Genomic DNA, 8,536 nt, shown 5'->3' on the forward strand with positions numbered 1-8,536 from the left:
CTCCCCTGTTTTCTGAAAGCATTTGCGTAAGATTGGTAATATTATTTCCTTTTGATAGAATTAATCAGTGAAATAAAATGGTCCTGGAGTTTCTTTATGGGGGAGGTGGTTTGATAAATTCAATTCTTTGATACATATAGGGCTATTTAGACTTTTAACTTCATTTTGAGTTTGTTTTGGTAAGTTGTGTTTCTCAAAGAATTTGTCTGTTTCATCTAAGTTGTTGAATTTATTGGCATAAAGTTGTTCATAACACTCCCGTGTTATTCTTTTTAAAACTCTATTTATTGTAAAATAAAGCACAAATGTAGAAAACACACAAAACGAATGGTAAGGCTTAATGAATGATTCTAAAGCAAACATTTCTATTACCACTGCCATGTCAAGAACTAGAACCTACCGAAAAGTCCTGTCCATGGCCCCATACCAAGTATAATGCCTTTCCTCTGCCATCAGTAACCATTTCCTGACTAGAGTATTCACTTCTTTACATCTTATTTTATAGTTTTATTTCTAAATGTAGATCCACTATAGTTTAGTCTCGTCCATTTAAAAACAATATGTTTTTAAGTCTCTTAATCTATGTAGTCCCCTCTTCATCCCTTCCTTAGTTCCTTATAATTTATTTGTGTAAGAACCTGGGTCATTTGACTGGTAGAGTTTATTGCAGTCTGGATTTTGCTGATTGTATACTCATGATGCAGTTCTAAATGTCCCTGTGTTCTCAGTATTTCCTGAAAATTGGCGGCTGGATTCAAAGGCTGGATTAGACTCAGATTTGATCACTGTGGCAAGCCTATAAGAAGCATATAAATCTAATTGTCTCTATGCTTGTGATTTTTTTTTCAAGTGTTGATGCTTATTGCTTGTATCTGTTAATCCACTGAGGATTGCAAAATGGTGCCATGAATCCTATAATTTAATTTATTTATTAGTTGAAATGATTTTATAAAAGGAAATATCCTCTTATCTACTACTTGGTTTCTGAGTGTACAGTTCACATAGGGAAGTCAGAATAAATGCTTAATTCTTTCTTTTTCCACCAGTTTTCAAGATAATGAATTAGATTCCTATCATCCTTAAAAGGTAACTTTTTTAAAATATCATTATGAGCTCGTGGATTTATATATATTTGATTAGTTTCAATCAATTGGAATTATTGTCGTCATTGAAGTGCCAAGTGCCCCACCTTTGGCTACTGGAGTCTCATCAAGTTGGCTCCTGAGTCCTTTTGACATGACCCTAGTAATCTTCGATAACTTTCCGTGTTACTTGGTAGGATGAAATATTCCTGGGTTATCTTATGCACTTTTTCTTCCAGACTGAATCAGCCATCTGTCCAAGAAGTCTTGGGTTTTTTAAGTGAGAAATTATATATCAAGAACACAGCTAGTCCTTTCAAAGGACAGAGCTAGACTATATGTAATTTTATATATATAAAAATATATATATAAACATATATAAACATATATATATATATATATATAAACTTTTTAAAGAACAAACTTTAGGCCTTGTTAATTTTCTCTATTTTTTTCTGTTTTCTATTTCATTGAATTTTATTCTAATCTTTATTACTTCCTTTCTTCTACTTTGAGTTTAATTTGCTCATCTTTCTCTAACTTCTGAGATGAAAACTTGGATTATTGATTTGAAGCCTCCATTCCTTTAAAATATAAGCTGTAAATTTCTCCCTAAGCACTGCTTTACTTATACATTTTGTAAGTGTTGTATTTTATTATCATTCAGTTAAAAATGTTTTATGGGGAGGGGGAAGGTAGATGGGGTAAAAGGGGTCAAATATATGGTGACAGAAAGAAATATAACTACAATGCAAAATAAATATGCCTTACTGTTGAATTGTACACCTGAAACTTACCAGATTTCATTAACCAATGTCACCATAATAAAAATAAATTAATTAAAACATAGAAAAATAAAAATAAAAATGTTTTATAATTCTCATTGCTATTTTTTCTTTGGCCCATGTATTAATTAGAAATATATTATTTACCCAATATTTGAGGCTTTTTAGAAAGTTTATTTGTATTGATTTCTAATTTAATTTCAGAGACTATACTCTATACAATGTCAATTTTGAAAAATTTATTGAGACTTGTCTTATAGTCTCGAAGATGGCCTATCTAGGTGAATGTTCCATATCTTTTTGAAAAGAATGTGCATTCTGCAGTAGTTAGGTATGATGTTCTATGAATGTCAATTAGGTTAAAGTGGTTAATAGGCAGTTCTTTATCCTTGATGAATTGTTGTCTGCTTGTTCTATCAACAAACAGATGAGACAAATAGAAAATAGCAAATGATGGTCTTAAATCTAAACTTATCAATAATTACCTTTAATATAAATGGGCTAAACACTGCAGTAAAAACCAGAGACTGTCAGTCTGAATAAAAAAGAAAATCCAACTATATGTTCTGTACAAGAGATGTGCTTTAAATATAAAGATAAAGTAAAAGGTTGGGAAAAATACACCATGCAAATACTGATCCAAGGAATGTTGGAAATTAATATTAGGCAAAATAAACTTCAAGATGAGAAGTATTATGAGAGAAAAAGGACATTTTATAATGATAAAAGGATCAACATATGAAGACTTAAACTTTTAAACCGTGTATGCACCTAATAATAGAGCTTTCAAATTATATTAAGAAAAAACTGGCAGAACTAAAATCAAACCACAATCACAGTTGGAGATTTTAACACTCCTCCTTTACTGATGATAGAACAAGTATGATACTACTTTACATAAAATATAGGAATCTTGCAACAGTACAGTTCTTTTCCCCCTCTGGCCCAGTTCTGTGAGCTAGTCTTGTCAGATGTACTATATCTACATATGTTATAAATCTCAGAACATAGTTTATAATGTTTGTTTTAACACATCATATGCATTTTAAGAGATTAAAAGATAAAAGGTTTTTAAAGCCAGACTTTTATATTAACCAATAGTAATTAATTTCCTATGGCTGCTGTAGTAAATTACCACAAACTGAGTGGTGTAAAACAACACAGATTTATCACTTTACAGTTTTGGAGGTCAAAGGTCTGAAATGGGTCTCATTAGGCTGAAATCAAGGTGCCAGCAGAGTTACATTCTTTCCTGGAGGTTCTAGGGGAGAATTTATTTCCTTGCCTTTTCCAGCTTCTAGAGGCCATCTGTGCTCTGATGCTGACTCTTCTGCCCCCCTTGTCCATTTATAAGGACCCTTGTGATTACATTGGGCCAAGTAATCCAGGATAATCTCCCCATCTCAAGGTTAGTTGACTAGCAACCTTAATTCTTGGCCATGTAACCTATCATATTCACAGATTCTGTAGATCAGGCCATGGACATCATTGATAGGCCATTATTCTGCCTACCACACCACATTTATGATTTCTGGTGATTTTCATTCCTTCCTGTAGGTTATTTGGTATCATTTGCCTTTAGTCGGAAGAACTTTCCTTAGCATTCTTGTGGTATAGATCTGGTAATGATTGTCTTTTCTGGTAACCACTAGTCCATTATCCATGTCCACGAGTCTCTGTCCTGTTCATTTCTTGCTTTTAGGTTTATATCCCACATATAAGTGATATCACGTGATTTTCAATTTTTTCTGTCTGGATTATTTCTCTTAGTATGATTGTCTATTCTTATTGATCTGAAATTGTCTTTATTTTGCTTTCATTTCACTAAAAAAAAAAAGATTTATTGAGGTATAATTTACATATAATAAAAGGTCACTTTGATGAGTTTTGAGAATGTACGTACTCATGTAATCATCATCATAATTAATATATAGAACATTTTCATCACCTCAAAATTTATCTCATGCCCCTTTGCAGTCAGTCTTTCTATTGTCCTGGCCCCAAGCAATCATAGATCTGTTTTGTACCAATAAAGGTTAACTTTGTTTTGAAAATTTCATTTAAGTAGAATAATACAATATATACTTTTTTATGTTGTTTCTTTTTTTGTTCAGCATCATGTTTTTGAGATTCATAAATGTTGTATGTACCAGGAGTTTGTTACCTTTTACTGCTGAGTAGTATTTCATTGTATGAATATGCTACAATTTGTGGCATTGTATGAATATGCCACAATTTTGTTAATCCAGTCACCTATTGATGGACATTTCGGTTGTTTCTAGTTTGGGGCTCTTATGAATTAAGATTCTGTGAGCATTTATGTATAAGCTTTTTTGTGAACACTTGTTTCCGTAATAAACGTCTCTCTTGGATAAATACCTAGGAGTAAAATAGATGGATCATATGGCAAGTATAATAAGAAATTGCCAACCTTTTTTTCTCAAAATGCTTGTACCATTTTATACTCCAACCAACAATGTGAATTTCAATTGCTCTACATCCTTAACAACGCTTAGCATTGTCGGTCTTTTAAATTTTAGCTATATTAGTAGCTATGTAGTGGTATTTCATTGGCATGTATTTTCCTTTATGTCTTTGAAACTATTAATAACAGCTGCATTAAAATTCTTGTCTAATTTTAACATCTGTGTCTTCTTGGGGGAGGTTTTTAATAACTGAATGAGTCTCATCTTTTGTTTCTTCCTTGTCTACTATTTTTTGTTAGATAAGGGACATTATGAATATGTTGCAGGATTCTAGATTGTTATATTCCTTTAAAGAATGGTTCTTGTTCTTGCAGGATGCTAACTTGGCTAGACTTTAACTCCAAATTCTCTCAACAGCAGTGGGAAAAATCTGAAATCCTCACCCAGTTCTTTTACCTCTAACTGCTGCTTTTATTTTATTTTTTAATTGGGTTGCCTGGTGTTAACCCTGAACATGTGTGTAGGTTAGCAGTCAAGAATTTGGGGGGATTCTTTTAGACAATGTTGGGGCTCACCTCCTCTGTGATACTCTCCTTTCTAGGATTTCTCATCTCTTTGTGGTTGATTTGCCTGCCCAAAACTCTGTCTCTGATGCCTCAAAGCAATAAAGCTGTGTCTTTTTTTCCACCAAAGCTGCTTGCAGATTGAGGAATGCTCTCTGCAAAAGGCTACAGATTCATTAATCTCACCAGTTGCAGTTGTTTTTCAAGGGCATTTACCTTGTTTCTGCCTACTTTTGGTCACTCTCCAATGCCTTCCACTTTTTTTCAAGATTTTGTAGTTGTTATTTATGAGAGCGTTAGTCTGAATGAATTTATCTGCCGTCACTGGAAACCAGAACCAGAAATATTTAATTTTGATGTGGTGAAATAAAATCTACATTTACTAAGTGCCCCAAATCTCTTGCCTCTTCGGGGAGTCTCTGCCCCTTTCTGAACTTAGACACCACTTAGACCCCACATTGTGTACCCACTGGCTCCCTTGAGATCCTATGGCATCCCTTTTTCATCAATAATGGAACTCCCTGTTTTTTAAATGGGCACATGACTATCTGGAATGAAGACTGTATTTTCCAGCTTCTCTTGCAGTTATATGTGGCTGAGAGAATGTAATGTGAGTTTTTTAGGTTGGGTTCTCTGCAATCGGAAGCTGAGGTGGAATCCGGGGTGCAAGATATGTGATCAACACCTGTGAGAAGGGTATAGAAGCAGGACTGGGCAAAGGAAGAAGTCAAATTGTGAAGCCCCAGCCAACCCAGTGGGGAGCTCTGGATCATTTATTGCTTATCAGAGTGTACATTGTTGGGCCCAAACGGCTAGGACTTTATAGCTCTGTTCTCTCAGTCACCGGATGCAGCTGCTTTGGGATAGGTATGACCTGCTTTGAGCAAGTCTATTGGCACATTTTTCTAACAGGCTCAAATGATAGTTAGCATTTTTAGCAATAAGGTATTTTTAAATTAAGCATGTACATTGTTTATTCAGACATAATGCTATTGTACACTTAATAGACTATAATGTAAAGGTATCTTTTATATGCACTGGGAAACCAAAAAATTCATGTGACTCACTTTATTGTGACATTCACTTTATTGTGGTGGTCTCAAACAAAACCTGCAATATCTCTGAGGTATGCCTGTATAAAGCAAGCTCAAAAGCAAACAATCCAATTGGGAAATTGGCAAAAGGTGTGAAGAGACATTTCACTGAAGAGGATATACAGATGTCGAATAACTCCACATAAAGATGTTCAGTGTCATTAGCAATTAAGGAAATGCAAATTAAAATCTCAAGGAGCTATCACTTCACACCTATCGGAATAGCTAAAATAAAAAATAGGAGGTGGGGGAGAAGGTAAAATGGGAGAAGGGGTCACAAGGTACAAACTTCCAGTTATAAAATATATAAGGCATGTGGAAATAAGGTACAACATGGTGACTACAGTTAATAACACTGTATTGCATATTTGAGGTTGCTAACAGAGTAAATCTTAAAAGTTCTCATAAGAAAAAAATTATTCATAATGATGTATGGTGACATGTTAACTAGACTTATACAAATATAGAATCATGTTGTATACTTGAAACTATGTATAGCAATTATAAATCAATTAAAAAAAGTGACAACACCAAATTTGTGAGGACTCAGAAAACTGGATCACTCACACATTCCTGGTGGGAATGTACAATGGGACAACCACTCTAGAGAACAATGTGTCATTTAAAAAAAAATGAAACATGCAATTACTCTAGAACCTAGCAATTGCACTCCTGGGCATTTATCTCAGAAAATGAAGACGTGTTCACACAAATATCTGTATGTGAACGCTTATAGCAGTTCATAATAGCCAACATTGGAAACTACACTGATGTCCTTTAACAATGTGAATAGCTAAATAAACTGAGGTACATCATAGAATACTATTCGGCAATAAAAATATTGATACACATACATGCAACAATCTAGGTGAATCTCTGGACAATCATGCTGAGTGAAAAAAGCCACTTTAAAAAAGTTGCATATGATTTCATTCCATTTATATAACATTGTCGAAATGACAAAACTGGAAGTGGAGAAGATAATTGGATTAAAAAAGGGTAGAGGTAGAAGATAAGTGGGTGTGGCTATAAAACGGCAACAGAAGGGATTCTTAGGTGCTGATGAAAATGTTCTGTATCTTGACTGTGTTACTGTCAATATCCTGGTGTGATGTTGTACTATAGTTTTGCAAGATATTACCACTGGGGGAAATCAGGAAAAGGGTATATAGAACCTCTCAGTATTATTTCTTACAACTGTATGTAACTCTGCAATTATCCCAAAATACAAAGTTTAATTTAAAAAACTCAGTAAATAAAGTTATCATCCTTTACCCTCCAAATAGTAATAGTTATCACCAAAGGCAGTAAGGGCAAGCAAGTTTCAGGGCCCACCTGCACAGCCCCTGGGAGTGCTGGCAGTTAACTGCGGATTTGGAATCAGTGTTCTAATTGTGGAGAAGCCAGATTGCAACAGGATGCATTTCTGATAAATTGCCTAAAGAGATTTCAGAAGAAAGGGACCATACTGGGCCTTTAAAATTTTTTTTCGCATTCTAAAGAAATATTAGTATGTGTACCTAATTTTAGCTTGTCTCAACAAGTACTTAGGAAAGCTTTAAGTTCCACAAAACCAGGTTCTACTCCTGCTTACCAAACACAGCATGGTAGGTAGCTAAGAGCAATGACTCTGGAGTCCGATTGCCTAAATTCAAATCTAGCTAGTCTCACTACGTGTGTGACTTTGGACAAGTTACTAGCCTCTCTGAGTCTGTCTCTTCACCTATTAAAAAGGGACAATAATAAACCTCATAGTTGTGAGCATTAAACGAATTATCTAAGAAGCTTGGAAGTGCCTAGTAGTGTTATGTATATACTCTTATTAGTGAGCACCTAGGTTGTGCACGGCACTAGGTTGAATACTTTAAACACATTAAATTACTTAATTTTCAGAATAACCCTATGGGAGAAGGCACTAACATAATGCACATTTTAGATATGAAGAAACCGAAGGGTTGAGAGATTTTGAGTCACTAAGTTCCCCCAAAATTCCAAAAACCGGTTTTGTCTAGCAAAAGGCAACTTCCTCCAAGACACCCCGGACCAAAAAGAACACGTTCCCTGGGGTCTTTCACTGCTGGAACAGACCGAATGACTTCCCTTCCCTCCACGGCCCCTGCCCCGGGGGTGGCAAGGTCTGACTCCAAACCCAGACCTCGGCTCCAGGTCGGGCTCAATGGGAGATGCAGACCTGTGTCTCCTTTCATAATGCTCAGACTTCTGCAGACAGGTGGGCATCTCTCGCAGTCCAGCCCAGTGAAAACCGTCACTAGAGTTGCGGCCTGCGCAGATCACTTGCTTCCGACAAAAACGCCCGGGGACTAGAACTACAGTCCCGCCAACAGGCACAGAAATCCTGCCCGGCCCACTCGCTCCGCCCACCTCGCCAACCGCTCCCGCCACTGTTGGCCCCGCCCTTCCGCCTAAATCCCACCTCCTAGAAAGTCCGTTTGGCCTCCTCAGCTCCACTGCTCAAGTCCCTCTGCAGTCGCATCACTAGGCCCGCCCCTTCCTTGGGTCGCGAGCGCCGAACGCATCGAACGCAGCCAATGGGTGGCGTGGCGGCAGCACCGCGGGAGGTTCGAT

The sequence above is a fragment of the Rousettus aegyptiacus genome, unplaced genomic scaffold (assembly GCF_014176215.1).
Source record: "Rousettus aegyptiacus isolate mRouAeg1 unplaced genomic scaffold, mRouAeg1.p scaffold_m13_p_1, whole genome shotgun sequence".
Classification (NCBI taxonomy): domain Eukaryota; kingdom Metazoa; phylum Chordata; class Mammalia; order Chiroptera; family Pteropodidae; genus Rousettus; species Rousettus aegyptiacus.